General features: G+C 36.6%; 1 protein-coding gene across 1 annotated transcript in view; it reads left to right on the top strand.

The window, feature by feature from the left end:
* Positions 1-2,691: 2,691 nt before the first annotated feature.
* LOC306878129 (transcription factor HIVEP3-like) overlaps positions 2,692-17,976 on the top strand; it is an 89,480-nt gene continuing 74,195 nt past the window's right edge. The window contains exon 1 of the mRNA XM_079430262.1: positions 2,692-2,938. The gene's annotated coding sequence lies outside the window, so the exon portion shown is untranslated. The remainder of the gene's footprint in view (positions 2,939-17,976) is intronic.

Here is a 17,976-nt window from a genome sequence, read left to right as displayed (position 1 = left end):
CAATAACGTGCTGGTTTTGTCACGCAATGTCGCTCTAATTCACCCCATGGTGACCTTCTTATGCATTCAAGTTTTGATAGTTTTCGCTCAGTTCCTCAAGCAACACTTTTGTGCTTCCTTTAAAGTAATTTGACTTGACTTTGAAATAAATATAAAAAAGAATAATAACAAGTTAGAGGCCCAGCAGAGGCAGAGTTGAACTTAAACTAAAATGAAACAAAAACTATCAAAAATAATTTTTGTTAATTGAAATAAAACTGAAATAAATACAAAAATTATAAAATAAAATATAAAAACGTATACTTAAAAAAAACTTAAAAACCTATAAAAAAAGTAACTTGGCTTGGTAGCATACTAAAATGACTAAAACTAAAATATGATATAATATAATATATAATAATGAAAATAAATTAAGGGAAATTTATATTAAAGGACAAAATAATAAAATATAATATATAATAATGAAAATAAATTAAGAGAAATTTATATTAAAGGAAAAAATTATAAAAAAAAGATAAGCACAAAGTAAAAATCAAATTGAAAACTTAATTTATTATTAAATATACTATAATGTTATAAAAAATAATTTTAAAATAACACTGGGTGATATCAGATGTTATATGATGGTATTTGGTATACAGTGGAGTCCAAAAGTCTGAGACCACATTAAAAGTCTGCTATTCAAAATCTTTGGGGATTTTGAAAATTATTATTATTCTTACGCATTCAAGTTTTTCTAGTTTTTGCTCAGTTCCTCAAGCACCACTATTGTGCTTCCTTGAAAGTAATTTTATTCTTGTGAAATAAATATAAAAAAGCATAATAACAGGTTGGAGGCCCAGCAGGAGTAGAGTTTGGAAAGCTATATTTATGCCCAGTAATTAAACTGTCCTTGGGGTATCGACCAGCACTGTATTTGCATCTGTTAAACAAAGCATTCCTTTGTCAACTGCTTGTCATATGGTAGTCATGGTGACTGTATTTAGATTCATAGTGTTGTGAACACTATAGCATATTCAGAGACAAACAACAGAACAGATACCCAAGCAAGCTTCATTGTGTTTCATTGAACTCAACTTAACATGGTCTGGGAATTTTTGAAGGCTGTGTTAAAAGATGGGTCAATGAGGAAGTAATCTGTTTGGAAATATAAATCCAACAGGGAAAATGAAAGACAAATTATTCCCAACAGGTATGGTGTGGCTTTGACCTTTTTAGTTCTTCTTTCTTGGGAATTGGTATACAAAGGGCTTTTGGAAAGTTTGGGGAAAACACGGAGTGATAATTCACTCAGGTTTGTTTATAATACTTGGGAATAACCGCACATTCTTGGGAGTTTAGTAATGTTCTGGTTTACTTTTTCTCCATGCCCCTGGGAAAGGGTTAAATGAATTAAAGTCCATGCTGATGGTTAACCCCACTAATAGTACCCATGTGGGCCATGCTACAATTAGTGCAACTGAGAAGCTTCAGTCCTACTAAAGAGTACAACCGAGTCAGGGAATTGTGCTGACATATGCAACCCAGTATGCATCCCCCAGACAGGCCAGCTCATGAAACACTTGCTCTGGATGTGTTAAGGCATTCTTACCCTAATATTCCATAAAATTTGTGACTTTGGTTATGATGACATTTAACAATACCAGTTTAGCTGATATTCCACAAGCAATTAAGTAGGAATATTAATTATATGAAATTATTGGTAATACATTGTGACCCATGGGTCCACAAAACCAGTCATAAGCGTCAATGTTTTGAAGATTTATACATCATCCTAAAAAAAATGAATAAGTTTTCCATTGATGTATGGTTTGTTAAGATACAACTATTTGAAAATCTGGAATCGGGGTGCAAAAAAATTAATAAAATAATCTAAATATTGAGAAAGTCGCCTTTAAAGTTGTCCAAATTAAGTTCTTAGCAATGCATATTACTAATCAAAAATTACGTTTTGATATATTTACTGTAGGAAATTTATAAAATATCTCCATGGAACATGATCTTTACTTAATATTCTAATGATTTTTGGCATAAAAGGAAAAAATTATAGTTTTTACTCATACAATGCATTGTTGGCTATTGCTACAAATATACCCTTGCTACTTATGACTGGTTTTGTGGTCCAGGGTCGTCGTCGTCGTGTGTGTGTGTGTGTGTGTGTGTTTAATAGCATAAATAAAATTAATAAAAGTCCTTGGAGTATTGATTGTGAATATTATCTACACAAATCATATTTACTCATCCTCATATTGTTAAAAATATGATAAAGATATAATTATACATGATTGCATTGTTTATATATATAATAGCCTACTGCAGAAAGAAAATAGAAAATCACAGGTTTAGAACAACATGCGGGTGAGTAAATGATGACAGAATTTTCGTTTCCATTTAAAATAGTAAGATATACAAAAAATATATGAGAAAGCAGACAAACCAGGAATACTGATTGTGAATAATATCAACACACAACTTTTGCAGGGTCCCCTTAAAATGAAGAATACCGGGACAAGGAATTTTTGGAATGTTCCATGACGTAACCTCGCAGTGGCTGACAGCGAGGAGGGAGCTCAAAATTAAGGTACTTACTTCGGCCAATGAGCGTCGCGGAAGTATACTACCTCATGATTATTAATCACCCCTAAAACTGCGAGAGCATGGGAGGGGGCGGGGCCCCTGGGCGTCGCGTGCAGGGTGGTGCGGTGTGAACTGTTTGCTTTGAGCGACACTGTGGCTGTTGTTGTTGGGCTGTTCAGCTGAACGCATGATTGCGCTTCCAGTTTGACAAGCAGGAGGGGAAGCCCTGTTAGCTTACGAGCCTCCAAATAACGCCGAGAGAGGCGTCAGCAGCGATTCCGTTTGACAAGCGATGGGATGCGGACCACGGCACGCTGCCCTGGAGAGTAAATGGCCACAGCAACGCCAACAGCCCTGTCAGGTATGGTCTAGCGTGTAAATGTTTTGTGTTTTACATATTCGTCTTAGTTGAGATTGATTAGTAAACATGTTTAGTAAGTATTTTTCTTTGATGTCTTGATTCGGCAGGAATAACATTTTATGAAGTCTGTTAGTAAAACTTAGACTTTGCGTTTTGCAAGATTTACTCTTTTAAATGAAATTCGTGGAAGCTGTTACACTTTTCATATCTTAAATATGAAGATTGACTTCCTGTAAACAATGCGGCACAATATGAGTCAAATCAGCTCTGGATTGTTCAAACAAGTTGAGAAATGTAGCGCAAGCACGCATTTTCAGCCCATGGTTTTGTCCCGACGGTCAGCCAAGAATAACGTTTTGCTACATTAGAGTAACACGGCAAACCACACGCCGCAGGAATCTGACGCTCTTTCCTAATTCTTGGAAATGACAGAACATAGACGGAGTCCCCTGTGTGGGGGGTATACAGGGAGCACTGGACGTTTGCTCCTAGAAAAGAGATGCTTAACGGGGTAGTTCACTCAGAAACTCTATCTGTAAATATTCACCCTCATGTTGTTCCAAACTCCGTGGAACACAAAGCGAGATGAGCCGAGGCAGGATGTTAGGGACCAACAGCCTCAGTCACCATCCACTTCCATTGCATCTTTTTTCCATAAAGTGAAAGTGAGGCTGTCATTGTTCCTAACATTTCATTAAATAAATTCATACAGGATTGGAACAACATGAGGCTCAGTAAAATTTAGGAGAACTATTATTTTAAAAGCTCATTTCCATTTTTCTGATCGATTTCTGTGAGGAACACTTCAAAATTGGCATGAAATTAAATGTAAACTCACCCTTGTGTTTTCTAAATGCCTATAGATATTATTGTGAACTATTACTATGTGAATTATCTATGTATAGGTTTCATTTTTTATAAATGTTTTGACCTCGTAATGTTTAATGAAAATGTCATAATTGGACCTTCCAGACTGACAACAGACTTTATTTGTTGACTTATGTAGAACTTATCCAATCATTTTGTCTGATAAAACTCTGCCCCTTCAAGCTCATGTTCATCCGCCTCCACTTTTGAGTACTACGCCTGCATCTCAATCTTATGAATAGAACAAAGTTCCTGCGCTACATTTTTCTTTTTTCGATAATCCATTTCATGTAGCCTATGTCTCAATAAGGAAGAAAAATGTTGCTACTTCTGTTTCGTTGTGACGTTAAAGTCAACATTGTACATTGTAATGGTATAATCTGGAAGGTTTGCTGTGTCATAATTATTATGATCATATTTCATATTGGGATTATATAATCATGTTTATCAGTTGTCAACCAGATGATTCATATCCTCACATGAAAGACATGTTTTAGTTCTGAACCATTCAAGTTCATTCACTCAGTTTTGCCGGTGTCAGTGTTATCATGCATTTGAACAGTATGTTCCATATGCACTGTTCTTGATGTCAGCGTTTGATTCTGGCTGGTTTTGTTTGGAGTCAACTCTCTAATGTAATGCAAACAGTTTCCATTATATCAAGTAACATGAAAAACTTGGCTTCGTTTGCCTCAGACACACTTGACTAGAGCTAGTTTCATTTAATGCAGTGTGTAGTGGTGAGGAGGGAGGGCTTAATGATATTATTTTTGAGTGTATCAGCACAAAACGAAGAACTCTGCGATTGAGACGTGTTATTGCTTGAACTGGAGCTTGAGCAGAATCTGAAGTGAGGAATGGTGTTGTCTTCTTTCCTTTTTTTTTGTTTACTATATTGTCACAATTGTTTGAATGTATTATAAGCAAGACTTTTGTAAAGAGGGACAGTTTGTTTTTCTGATACCCAGGAAAAATGGTTTCTTTTAGCCTGGTAATTTGGAGTTACACTGCAAACTGCATTAAATAATACATTTGTTTTTAAGCTTTAATCTTCCTTAAATGGACTAGAGACTAAATTACTCATTGTCTCTGTATGGCACTATACAGGTGCTGGTCATAAAGTTAGAATATCATGAAAAAGTTAATTTATTTCAGTAATACCATTTAAAAAAAAGTGAAACTTGTATATTAGAGTCAGTCATTACACACACACTGATATATTTCAAATGTTTATTTCCTTTAATTTTGATAATTATAACTGACAACTAATGAAAGTCCCAAATTCAGTATCTCAGAAAATTAGAATATCAATTAAGACCAATGCAAAAAAAATGATTTTTAGAAATGTTGGCCAACTGAAAAATATGAACATGAAAAGTATGAGCATGTACAGCACTCAATATTTAGTTGGGGCTCCTTTGGCCTGGATTACTGCAGCAGTGCAGCGTGGCATGGAGTCGATCAGTCTGTGGCACTGCTCAGGTGTTATGAGAGCCCATGTTGCTCTGATAGTGGCCTTCAGCTCTTCTGAATTGTTGGGTCTGGCGTATTGCATCTTCCTCTTCACAATACCCCATAGGTTTTCTATGGGGTTAAAGAAGGGCGAGTTTGCTGGCCAATAAAGAACTGGGATACCATGGTCCTTAAACCAGGTACTGGTAGCTTTGGCAGTGTGTGCAGGTGCCAAGTCCTGTTGGAAAATGAAATCTGCATCTCCATAAAGTTGGTCAGCAGCAGGAAGCATGAAGTGCTCTAAAACTTCCTGGTAGACGGCTGCGTTAACCTTGGACCTCAGAAAACACAATGGACCAACACCAGCAGATGACACGCCACCCCAAACCATCAATGACTGTGGAAACTTTACACTGGACCTCAAGCAACGTGGATTATGTGCCTCTCCTCTCTTCCTCCAGACTCTGGGACCTTGATTTCCAAAGGAAATGCAAAATTTACTTTCATCAGAGAACATAACTTTGGACCACTCAGCAGCAGTCCAGTCAAGACGCTTCTGACGCTGTCTCTTGTTCAAGAGTTGCTTGACACAAGTAATGCGACAGCTGAAACCCATGTCTTGCATACGTCTGTGCGTGGTGGTTCTTGAAGCACTGACTCCAGCTGCAGTCTGTGCAAGGTGTGCAAGGTGTCAATGGTCGTCTTTTGGACAACTGTCAAGTCAGCAGTCTTCCCCATGATTGTGTAGCCTACAGAACTAGACTGAGAGACCATTTAAAGGCTTTTGCAGGTGTTTTGAGTTAATTAGCTGATTAGAGTGTGGCACCAGGTGTCTTCAATATTGAACATTTTCACAATATTCTAATTTTCTGGAATACTGAATTTGGGACTTTCATTAGTTGTCAGTTATAATCATCAAAATAAAAGGAAATAAACATTTGAAATATATCAGTCTGTGTGTAATGAATGAATCTAATATACAAGTTTCACTTTTTGAATGGTATTACTGAAATCAACTTTTTCATGATATTCTAATTTTATGACCAGCACCTGTATGCAGTGCATTAAGTTAGACCACTTTTCATTTTCATTATCAATACTTGTTTTCAATTTTAAATATTTTTAAGTGATTTTTTTGGCAACAGTGACTGAATACAATGTGTTGCTAGCTGATGTGAGCAAACTTTCAGGTGTGATTATGGAAAAGATATATAAAAAATAAAAGTTTTGTCATTTATTTACGCACCCCTTCATGTCATTCCTAACTTGTATGCTGTTATTTTTCCTGTGGACTAGAAAATCATTTATGAAAATCTTGTGTATGGTCTTTTTCCATTAAAAAAAAAAAAAAAAAAAAAAAAAAAACCCAGTTCATAGTGACCAAAATTTGTAAGAGAGTCAGTGGTTGCATCAGAAATCGCATAGGCCTACTCTCCAAGTAATTTAAATAAGTAATACATTTACATATAGTCATTTAGCTGATGCTTTTATCCAAAGCGACTTACAAATGAGGACAATGGAAGCAATCAAAATCAAGAAAAGAACAATGATTTGCAAGTGCTATAACAAGTCTCTGTTAGCTTAACGCAGAACACGTAGCAAGGTTTTTTTTTTTATTATATAATATCTAAAAAGAAAACGGATAGAATAGAAAAAGAATAGAGCAATCTAATGTTAGAGACCTTTTTTGCTTCTGTTAATTGTAGAATAAATCAAAATAAATCAAATAGTATACAAAAAGACTAGAAAAGCTAATGTTAGTTTTTTTTTTTTTTTTTTTTTTTTTTTTTTTATATAAAGAAAACAAGCAGTAAATGAATAGAGTGCAAGTCTAAAAGGGACAAGTTTTTTTTTTTTTTTTTAAGAATAGAATTAGAATAGAGAGTGCTAGAGTTAGAGGGTCAAATAAAGATGGAAGAGATGCGTTTTTAGCCGATTCTTGAAAATGGCTAAGGACTCAGCTGCTTAGATTGAGTTGGGCAGATCATTCCACCAGGAGGGAACAGTTAATTTAAAAGTCTGTGAAAAGTGATTTTGTGCCTCTTTGGGATGGCACAATAAATGGAACGCAAGTTTCAAGAGGGCACATAAGTCTGAAGTAATGAATTTAGGTAATGGGGAGCAGAGCCAGAGGTGGTTTTGTAGGCAAACATTAATGCCTTGAATTTTATGCGAGCAGCTATTGGTAGCCAGTGCAAATTGATAAACAGAGGTGTGACGTGCATTCTTTTTGGCTCATTAAAAATTAATCTTGCAGCGGCATTTTGGATTAGTTGTAGAGGTTTGATGGAAGTGGCTGGAAGACCTGCCAAGAGAGCATTGCAATTGTCCAGCCTGGACAGAACAAGAGCCTGAACAAGGAGTTGTGAAGCATGTTCCGAAAGAAAGGGCCTGATCTTCTTGATGTTGAATAAAGCAAATCTGCAGGACCAGGCAGTTTTAGCAATGTGGTCTGAGAAATTCAGCTGATCATCAATCATGATGTAGATCAAGATGGCGCCGCGCATGGCAGCCATTGTGCTTGGCTCTCCAGTTGTTTTAGTGTTTTTGTTAGTTTTTCCTGTTTTTTGTTTGTCTAACACTATCAGTTTCACCGAGGAAGAACTGCTGAACAGTCGGCAGAACACTCCACAAAATCTCCAACCGGTTTTCGATTATTCGGATGTTTTGCTGAACATAGTAGTCGGCGGAGCTGCGACGCTGTTCAGACGCTTTAGGATGCACAGATGGGGGAAGCGAGCCGGCGCGCTTGTGAAGCTCAGACAGCGTGGATTTCGAATGCCATTGCCTAGCATCCATCTGGCGAATCTCCGCTCTCTACCCAACAAAACGGACGAACTCCTTCTGCTTTCCCGGTTTAACAAGGACTTTTCAAACTCTGCTGCTCTGTGTTTCACGGAAACCTGGCTGAACGACACCATTCCATACAGCGCCTTACATCTGCCTAATTTCCAGCTGATCAGAGCAGATCGTGACGCGGAATCAACGGGGAAATCCCATGGCGGCGGGACATGCTTTTACATCAATGAGAGGTGGTGTACAGATGTAGCCGTGTTAAAGAAGATGTGCTGTTCAGATCTAGAAACGCTCTTCATTAACTGTAAGCCTTTCTACTCGCCGCGGGAGTTCTGCTTGTTCATTCTCGTGAGTGTCTATATTCCACCGCAAGCGCACATGAGCACAGCTTTACAGAAACTCACTGATCTGATCACAGACACAGAACAACAACACCCGGACTCTGTTTTAATCATTCTCGGGGACTTTAATAAAGCAAATCTCTCTCGTGAACTGCCAAAATACGAACAGCTTGTTACATGTCCCACCAGAGACGGTAATATTTTTGCAAATTAGCTCAAAGTGAGATGAACATAATTAATCATAACGGGTTGTTATCAATTATATATTCATCTTCAGGAATTAACTGTAGCATTAATAGTACAATAAAATTATTTGTTAGTCCGCAGTACGGACAGTTTTAATTGTCTTTTGACTCTAAGGAAAATTATTTCTCTGGCCACGGAAAATTAATTTCCTTACTAATACATCGCTCATAGAGCATGCAACAAAACCGGAACGTTGAAGTGACCACCTGTGAGCCGCAGACACAGACAACCAAGTGTGAATACATATGGATGTTTATTAAACTACACTACAGGAGAACATGTAACATTGAACTAAACACAAACATACACACACTAGACATAGATGCCAACGGAAGGAAGGCATGGGGAGAGCGAGAGAGAGAGAGAGCGCTCATGCGCAAGAGAGAGCATAATGGCAGGATTTGCACATCAGCTAAACACAACCTGTTAGAACCATCAAAGAATTACATCACCTTAATCAAAAGGGGTCGAAGCCTAGAAGCACATCTAAATAGTTAACAAGCGGTTACTTGCACCGGTTTGTTGATGCTGAGTAAAGTGTCCTGTTGCATGGATAATGCGTAGATTCCTATATTTCCTATGTTTTATAAATACACAGTATTTATAAAACAATGTAAGCAAATAAATGCCTAAATAAATACTTCCACAATATACAGTGGATATAAAAATTCTACACACCCCTGTTAAAATGCCAGGTTTCTGTGATGTAAAAAAATGAGACCAAGATAAATAATTTCAGAACTTTTTCCACCTTCAATGTAGACTATAACCTGTACAACTCAATTAAAAAACAAATAGAAATCTTTTAGAAAAGGGGGAGTAAAAATAAAAAAATAATGTGGTTGCATAAATGTGCACATTTTTAAACTAATACTTTGTTAAAGCACCTTTTGATTTTATTACACCACTCAGTCTTTTTGGATATGAGTCTATCAGCATGGCACATCTTGACTTGGCAATATTTGCCCACTCTTCTTTGCAAAACATGCTCCAAATCTGTCAGATTGTCAGGGCATCTCCTGTGCACAGCCCTCTTCAGATCACCCCACAGATTTTCAATCGGATTCAGGTCTAGGTTCTGGCAAGGCCATTCCAAAACTTCAATCTTCTTCTGGTGAAGCCATTCTTTTGTTGATTTGGATGTATGCTTTGGGTTGTTATCGTGCTGAAAGATGAAGTTCCTCTTCATCTTCAGCTTTCTAGCAGAAGCCTGAAGGTTTTGTGCTAATATTGACTTGTATTTGGAACTGTTCATAATTCCCTCCACCTTGACTAAGACCCCAGTTCCAGCTGAAGAAAAACAGCCCTAAAGTGTGATGCTGCCACCACCATGCTTAACTGTGGGTATGGTGTTCCTTTGATGTGCAGTGTTGTTTTTGTGCCAAACATATAGTCATGGCCAAAAATATCGGCACCCTTGGTAAATATGATCAAAGAAGGTTGTGAAAATTAATCGGCATTGTTAATCCTTTTGATCTTTTATTTTAAAAAAAAATCACAAAAATCTAACCTTACATTGGATAATAAGAATTTAAAATTGGGGGAAATATCATTATGAAAAATGTTTTTCTCTAATACACATTGGTCACAATTAATGGTACCCTTTTATTCAGTACTTCTTGAAACCTCCATTTGCCAGTTTAACAGCTCTAAATTTTCTCCTATAATGCCTGATGAGGTTAGAGAACACCTGACAAGAGATCAGAGACCATTCCTTCATCCAGAATCACTCCAGACCCTTCAGATTCCCAGCTCCATGATGTTGGTGGTGCATCTCTTCAGTTCATCTAACTCATTTTCTACAGGGTTCAGGTCAGAGGACTGGAATGGCCATAGCAGAAGCTTGGTTTTGTGCTCAGTGACCCATTTTTGTGTTGTTTTTGAGGTTTGTGTTTGGATTATTGTATGGTTGGAAAATCCAAACATGGCCCATTATAAGATTTCTAACAGAGTCAGTCACTTGTTGATTTTTTTTTTATCTGTTGGTATTTGATAGAATCCATGATGCCATGTGTTTAAACAAGATGTCCAGGACCTCCAGCAGAAATATAGGCCCACAACATTAAAAATACAGCAGTATATTTAATTGTACACATGGGGTACTTTTTATCCCTGTGTGCACCAAACCCATCTTGAGTGTTTGCTGCTAAAAAGCTTTTTTTTAGAGTTTCATCTGACCATAGAAGCCAGTCCCATTTGAAGTTCCAGTCGTGTCTGATAACTGAATATGCTGGAGTTTGTTTTTGGATGAGCTAGGAGAATTTTTCTTGAAACCCTGCCAAACAACATGTGGTGATGTAGGTGCTGTTTGACTTTTTTTTTTCTTCTCGGGCTTTCTGACCCCGAGACTCAACTATTTTCTGCAATTCTCCAGCTGTGGTCCTTGGAGAGTCTTTAGCCACTCAAATTCTCCTCCTCACTGTGCATTAGGACGATATAGACACACGTCCTCTTCCAGGCAGTTTCATAACATTTTCTGTTGATTGGAAATTCTTAATTATTGCCCTGATGGTGGAAATGGGAATTTTCACTGCTCTAGCTCTTTTCTTAAAGCAATTTCACTTATTTGTGAAGCTCAATTATCTTTTGCTGCACATCAGAAATATATTCTTTGGTTTTTCTCATTGTGATGGATGATTAAGGGAATTTGGGCTTTTTGTCTCCTTTTTATATTTCTGTGAAACAGGAAGGCTGGATAATTTCATGTTCATAATCACCCTGGAGTGCTCAAAATTGTGAATATGAATGGGAATATACTTCAGAGATATTTTATTCATAAGAATTTATAGGGGTGCCAATAATTGTCCAACGTGTATTTGAGAAAAACATTTATTTCATAATGATATTTCCCACCATTTTAAGTTCTTATTATCCAATGAAAGGTTATATTTTTGAGAATTTTTTTAAAATAAAAGAACAAAAAGTATTAACAATGCAGATTAATTTTCACTGCCTTCTTTAATCATATTTACCAAGGGTGCCGATATTTTTGGCCATGACTCTAACTTTTTAGAATTATGACCAAAAAGTTCAACCTTGGTTTCATCAGACCATAACACATTTTCCCATATGCTTTTTGGGAGACTTGAAATGTGTTTTTGCAAAATTTAGCCGGGCTTGGAAGTTTTTCTTGCCACCCTACTCCAGACATATGAAGAATATGGGAGACTGTTGTCACGTGTACTACACAGCTAGTACTTGCCGGAAATTCCTGCAGCTCCATTAATGGTGCTGTAGGCCTCTTGGCAGCCTCCCTGACCAGTTTTCTTATCTTTTTTTTTATCAATTTCGGAGGGACATCCAGTGCTTGGTAATATTACTGTTGTGCCATATTTTCTCCACTTGATGATAACTGTCTTCACTGTGTTCCATGGTATATTTAATGCCTTGGAAATTCTTTTGTACCCTTCTCCTGACTGATACCTTTTAACAATGAGATCCCTCTGATGCTTTGGAAGCTCTCTGTGGACCATGGCTTTTGCTGTAAGATGCGATTTAAGAAAATGTCAGGAAAAGCCTACTAGAACAGCTAAACTTTATTTGGGTTTAATCAGAGACGCTTTAAATGATGGCAGGTGTATACTGACTCCTCTTTAACATGAGTTTGAATGTGATTGCTTAATTCTGACCACAGCCACATCCTTAGCTATAAGAGGGTGTGCACACTTATGCAACCACATTATTTTAATACATTTTTAGTTTTTTAGTTTTACTCCACCTTTCCTAAAAGATTTCAGTTTGCTTTTTAATTGAGTTGTACAGGTTATAGGTTGCATTAGAGGTGGAAAATGTTTTTAAATGATTTATCTTTGTCTCATTTTTTTACATCACAGAAACCTGGCATTTTAACAGGGGTGTGTAGACTTTTTATATCCACTGTAGCCTACTATTTTCCACATGGAAAATAAAGTTATACAATTTTGTAAAGACACAACCATGAGTAATTAATGACAAAATATAGATTTTTTCCGTGAATTGTCTTTTTAATTATTTTAAAGATGGCTCTATTATGTTGAAATAAACTATATTTCTAAGGAAACAGAATTTTAATCGCGTGTCTTCCTCCTAATGGTTTCATTAGAAAAGAGCATGGCAAGGTCAAAAAAACATTTGTAACTTTCATAGTCAAACTCTCTTGAAATCCACCGAGGTTGCCAAGGTTAACGGCCGTGTGTCGCTGGTAAGTGTAAGAGAATCTTTAATGACCATTGCTTACCTCGTTAGGCAGGACACCGCAGCACCTGTGGTGTGTTCTAACCATTAGACTAATGAGCTGTTGGCGGAATTTCGTCTTGAAGTTTTCTCAGGCTTTAACTGCTCCATTTCCATTTCTTTCACATGTAAAATGGAGGACATGAAAGATTTGTTTCAGTAAAACAATGGCATTGAAATTCACACTGTGAGGAAAAGTAATAACGTTCTCTGCTGATGTTAATGTCCTTTGTTTCATGCAAGCATGCCACACGGGCAGCATCAGTGGCGGATGGCATGAAGTGTTGTAGATCTGAGGAAGAGCTCACTGGCCATTATCACAGTATGTGCCTAGTGCCTTGTCCTTACCAGCCCACATTGCTTCTCTTTTCTCCTTTTCACCTCATCCTCAAACATATTCACAAACATGAATGCACCGGTTGGACATCAAGTTCACTGCTTGCTGCTTACTGCTTGCACTGCTTAGAGCAGGCTTTCTCTACCTAAGACGTGCTACAGTAAAAATACTTGGCATATTTAAAATGTTGCTTGAATGCAGAGAAATTCTTCAAAATAACAACTCCTAAAAATTAGCTGGCCAGAAAACAAAATCTGGTTTTGACACTGATTATTTCATTTTTAGCGGGTCCATCATTTATAAAGTTCTACAAATCATTGTGAACTTGCATGTTCTTAAATTAACTATTCTGGATCATTTTGTAATGCTATAGTCCAGTGGTTTTTAATTTTTTTGATGCTTTTAGATGAATAACAGCAGTTATTTTAGTATTATTGAGATGATGTTAAAGTTCTGTTAATATTTTGAATTAGATTACTTTTTTTTTTTTTTGGTCTGTTTTCACTTTAATTTTATTGAAAGTTTTAGTAAATTTGTTGTTTTGTCATTTTATTTATTTTTTATATATTTATGTACACTCAATTCATTTTTCATTTAGTTTTAGTTAGTTTTAGTTGTTATGGAACTTAAAGTTAAACTAAATGGAAATGAGAAATGTTGCATTGGCAACTAGATAAAATATAGCCAGTTAACTATTTTATTTAAGTTTATATATTTATATAGTTTCAAGTAACAAATGTTTTCTTAAGATTTTAGTTTTAATAATATTTTATCATTTTCTTACAGGTTTCTTACTGTTAAAAACTATCACTACATATTGCATTTAATGAACTGTTTATTGTGATTTTTACCAGTTTTTACCAAGCAGAATGATTTTGCAACATTATCAAATTTGGTCAGTGTGAATGAAAATAAATTTTGTAGAAATGTAGAGTACACTTAACCTTATTTAAATGCAAATTTCTGTATTGCAGTAGACAGTAAAAGTTATAAGGGAAGTTGTGGCCTAAAGGTTAGAGTCTCAGGGCTGGCAGGAATTGTAGTTGAGGGGAGTGAATGTACAGCGCTTTCTCCACCCTCAATACCACGACTGAGGTGCCCTTAAGCAAGGTGCCGAGCCCCCAACTGCTCCCCGGGCGCCGCAGCATAAATGGCTGCCCACTGCTCCGGGTGTGTGTTCACGGTGTGTTTGTGTGTGTGTTCACTGCTGTGTGTGTGCACTTTGGATGGGTTAAATGCAGAGCACTAATTCGAGTATGGGTAACCATACTTGGCCATATGTCACATCATGTCACTTATAATATAATCTGTAATTTTAATATTGTATTACAGTTTTCTGTCTTCTGATAGAGAGAGCCATTACATTTTCATTGAAGTGCAATAATATTAAAAATTCCGAATTTTTGATGCAATTTGGATAAACTGAAAAAATGTAATTCCACAGTAGCCCTCCAAATATGGACTCTGGGTGGTTAATATACAAACTGCTGGGTGGTTTGCAACGGTTTATATTCCAAATATCTGAAATGCAGGAAAGTGTTCTTTAGGGACACCGTATCAGCAGCACATTAGGAAAACAGAATCATCATCCTGTCAGGTATGTTATTGCAGAAAGATAAGAGTTTAGCCGTTATCTTAAACAACCCAAACTGATTAAATGCCCAGTCATCACACCATTGTTCCCTACTGAGGGTCTTCTAGTGACGTACGGCAGCCTGCGACGAGAGGAGAAATGAATGGGAATGTCTGGAAAGGGCAGCAGGTGCTATAATTCCACAGTGAATGAGCCTGATATCCCTCATCGGCTATCAGTCAGGGACTCACCCTGTGTTTGCCATGCCACAGGGAAAAATGACACCTGAACGCTCACTCCCTGCTCTTTGATTTACTGCCTGATAAGTAGCAAAGCTCTGGGAGATCCACTGATCACCGGGCTTTCATATTTTTCCTCTACCTTTCACATACACCAGTGCTGAGCATTTAGCTCTTGGTTTCAGGAGCAGGAAATGACAACTTTCTGTTCTTCGCTTTCAAAAGAATGTGGTGCCTCTGGTATAGCAATAGCAAGAGAACAGGAGGTTATTGTCACCATCATCTGTAGTCTGGCACCTCCCTCGTGTTGGCATCCTGTTTATGAAAGCATTCCTGCTGCTGGAGAAGCACATATAGAGTTGGGCCCAAAATCTGAGAACAAAGCTAAAACAAATTAAAATTTTAATTCAATGATAAAATATATTTTATATTGTTTTAAAGAAAATTAATTAGCTTTTACTTTTCTATTTACTTATATTTTATTTTTTTATTTTTAGTAATTTTAGTATTTCAGCATTTTTTTTAATAGCTTTATTTGTAGTTAACAGTGATAACACTGGCTTCCATTGAAGATAAGCTGATACATGAGATGATATAAGATGATAAATAATATAATTTGTAATGAATTTACCATATTTAACATCTAATTTGTTAAATGAGAAAATATTGCACAATATTTTGTTCAGCTAATAATATAATGTATAATAAACATCTAATTTGTGTTAAGTTAGAAAATACTATTGGATTTTGGACCCTACTGTATTTGCATGTTGTGTATTACATGCGTGACCAGTTGCCTTTTTCTGTTGCCTATATAAATTTATTCCACTTTTGGTCAGTCTACCCCAATAGATGACATTTGCGCACTTTGCTGTGAATAAGCACTGTGCCCACAGCTGAAATGGGTTAATCATTAGTCCTTCCACAACAGTTCCACATACCAGTTTGGGTGCCGTCACATACATTACTATCCACATTCCAACCAGTCTCTCAAGGTACTTTAAAAAGTCAACGGCTTTAGCTTCACAATGCATAACATTAATGAGATTTTGTCGATCTTCGGGGTTTCAGAGTGTTTGAAAGCATATTCTCAGTTTATAGTTTTTGTAGTGTGTTGTAAGTGTTATTTTTTATAATTTTTTTTTTTTTTCTTCTTGGTTCAGTCTTGATAATATATTTAAGGGATAGTTCACCTCATGCTGTTGTAAAAACCCGTAAGACTTTCAGAACACACATTAAGATGTTTTTTATGAAATCCGAGAGCTTTCTGACCCTGTATAGAGAGCAATGCAACCACCACATTTAAGACCCAAAAAGGTTGTAAGGACATCGTTAAAATAGTCAATGTGACATCAGTGGTTCAACCATAATTTTACGAAGCTATGGTTGTTGTGGTACTCTCATGAACACGCATCGAAGACCGACTTGGAAGAGAAGAAATTGTTGAAAAAAGTCATTTATTTTTGTTTTTCTTTGTGCATAAGTATTCTCATACCTTCATAAAATTAAGGTTGAACCACCGATGTCGATGACTATTTTAACAATGTCCTTACTACCTTCCTGGGCGTTGAACGTGGTAGTTGAGATTTCATAAAAAATATAAATTTGTGTTCCGAAGATAAACAAAGGGCTTACGGATTTGGAATGACATGAGGGTGAGAATTTAATGGAAGAATTTTCATTTTTGGGTGAACTATCCTTTTAAGGCCTTTGTTGATCTTCCATTTTAGTCTGTGTTTTATTATTTGCATTTAGGCTAACATTTGGAGTGTAATTGGGGTGAGTTCGCTTTATGCCTTGAAAATGGCTAATAAATTACATCATTCTATGCACAACCTTTTAGTTGTATCATTTAGCAGTGTCTTATTGTGCAAAATTTGGGTCAGGTGTTTGTTTGCGCTGTGCAGTTGTTGATCATCGTCTGGCTTGATCCCAGGGGACTGTTGGCTACCACTGCTGATGAGGGTTGCATTTCCTTGTCTGATACTGGCAAGGATGGCCAGCTCCCGTAATGCAAATAACTATGGGCATGGCCAACACTAATGACAGCCTAAACAATAACACATCATTGCTTTCTATATTTTGTGTTGCATGTTTATTAAAGCAGGCAGATGTAGATCAGGAATTATATCTTGGGAGTTAATGAAGTAGGAGCAATAATTCCTCACTCTTCCCTCAGGTCCCTTGTTCTTTTTATTACTGATGTTTTTTATTGGTGTTCTTTTAAAGGTTCGTATTTTGTCCTGCACGTTTTCAAGACATCAAATGGCTCCTGTTTGTCAGAGGCTGTCCTAGGCCGTACCCAAAAAATACTCCTATTGGCAAAAGTAGAATAGTTACAGTTTCCGCAGTGTAGTGACAACCAACTAAGCTGTAACAACTTAAAATTAAAGGAATAGTTCCAGAAATGAAAGTTGAACTGATGGAAATTTACTCCAAATCTGTTCCAATGAGGAAACAAACTCATCTACATCTTGGAGAAATTTAGCATTACATCACTTGCTCACATTGAATTCTGTGCGGTTTTTGGGTGCCATCCAAACAGCTGATCAAAGCATCACAAGTTGCTTTTTTTTTTTTTTTTTTTTTTGTCAAATTTTTGCAAGGCTTTCCCAACTCGAAAGAAACTTTTTAATGTAGAATGTGAAAAAATGTTTAGTTTAGTTTTGCATCCCTAAAGATTTCATTGCAGATTTCATTATATCAGTGGCTAGTTCTCTTGCTGAGTTTACCCTTATGTAGTCTGCATATAAATATTTCTGTTCTAGGACCGAATTCAATTCAATAGGGTTGTTTTTGGATTGATGTACTTTGGAACATCTTCCAGACTGACTTTGTTTACTGTCACAACGTTACCCAAAAGTAATGTTTCAATTATTTAGATTAGCCACAGCTGTAAGATTCGCTGGAGTGCAAAGACATTTGTTTGATGGGCTTTTGTCTGATGTTTGCGGTTTACTTGCATAATTATTGAT

Source organism: Barbus barbus (assembly GCF_936440315.1).
Source record: "Barbus barbus genome assembly, chromosome: 12".
In the NCBI taxonomy this organism is placed as follows: Eukaryota; Metazoa; Chordata; class Actinopteri; order Cypriniformes; family Cyprinidae; genus Barbus; species Barbus barbus.
This window is presented reverse-complemented; position numbering and strand designations above follow the sequence as displayed.